Below are 1,425 nucleotides of genomic sequence, written 5' to 3'. Positions count from 1 at the left end.
AGTCAGGTTTGAGTTTTCAATAATTGGTTGGATAATTTAGACCCCTTAGAGTCTTTACTATTTTAACTTAATTTTTGGTTGCATGTCATAATTTGTTTTTGTGGTTATTGATTTGCATTTTGCCACTTTTTTATTTTTATTTTTTTGGAGAGACACATGATGACAGGAAATGGTCCCATGCCAGATTCAAATCTCTATCAACCATTTCCTGTCCTGCCCTTATTCCTACCCAGTCAAAAAAAAAAAAAAGGTTTAAATAGTAAGACGTGCATCACAGCTCATTGCATCAACCAATGCATTAAGCATTAAACCATCTAATGTTTTGCATTGCATATCTAACAGCAACAAATGTTTCATGTTGGAAAGTTGAAATACGTAATATTACATCTTCCTTTTCACTATGTTCCAGTTTGTTTTACAAATATTAGAATGTCTTGTTCTTCTGTCTTTATTTGTGATGCAATGTTTATGCAACAGACAAATGAGTACAAGAGCACAGTATGAGACCCAATAATGATGCCTGTATCGGTATCAGCGGATCCATAATTTGTGAAGAATATGTATATTCAGGGATGTCATAATGATGGATAATCACCTCAAAGCTGTTTGGCTCTTGTGTGGGTGGACAGAAAGTCAGTGCAGCAAATGTGGAAAAAGCACTAAAGTTTAAAACTGTATTGTAATAGTCCTCCAAAATGCTTTCCCTGAGAGCTGTGCTATAAACACGACTGGTACAAATAATTTAGGGCATCAAACTTTGTGTTTATCACATCCTGCTGTGAAACTCTGGCAGGAGGGACTTTGACCACAGAGCAGAATATTAAAGGGGTCATATGATGCTTTTTTAAAGATCATTATTTTGTGTATTTGGTGTAACAGAATATGTTGACATGCTTTAATGTTCAAAAAACACATTCTTTTTCAAATACTGTACAATATTGTAGGTCCTACGCAGCAAGCGCAGTCTGCTCTGATTGGCCAGCTGACCCAGTGCATTGTGATTGGCCGAACACCGCAAGCACGCGTCGGAAATGTAATGTCCCTTACCATAATTGCGAGCATCATCTTTCAAAATAAATGTAAAGACAGTAAATAATGTCATTATTTTTACCATCAGTTCAAGCCTGAAAGGGGAACAGAGTCGCGTGACAGACACAGTGATGAAGCTGGTATGTATTTGCAGTACACAAGCCACGGTTAAGACTCTGTCTCTCTCTCTCTCTCTCACACACACACACGCGCACGCGCGCGCGCACACACACACACACACATACGATGCGCAAAACTCCGCATTTGAACAGTCAATAGCAAATATAAATATGTTAATACTTAAACTAATAACAAAATATACTTACAGTAGCTGATTCAGAAGTGCCAGATTGTCATAGCAAAGTCAGAATTACCTCCTCTCCTAGGTTCACGAAA

The sequence above is a fragment of the Sinocyclocheilus grahami genome, unplaced genomic scaffold, assembly GCF_001515645.1.
Source record: "Sinocyclocheilus grahami isolate Dianchi unplaced genomic scaffold, SAMN03320097.WGS_v1.1 scaffold289.1, whole genome shotgun sequence".
NCBI classification, from domain to species: domain Eukaryota; kingdom Metazoa; phylum Chordata; class Actinopteri; order Cypriniformes; family Cyprinidae; genus Sinocyclocheilus; species Sinocyclocheilus grahami.
This window is presented reverse-complemented; position numbering follows the sequence as displayed.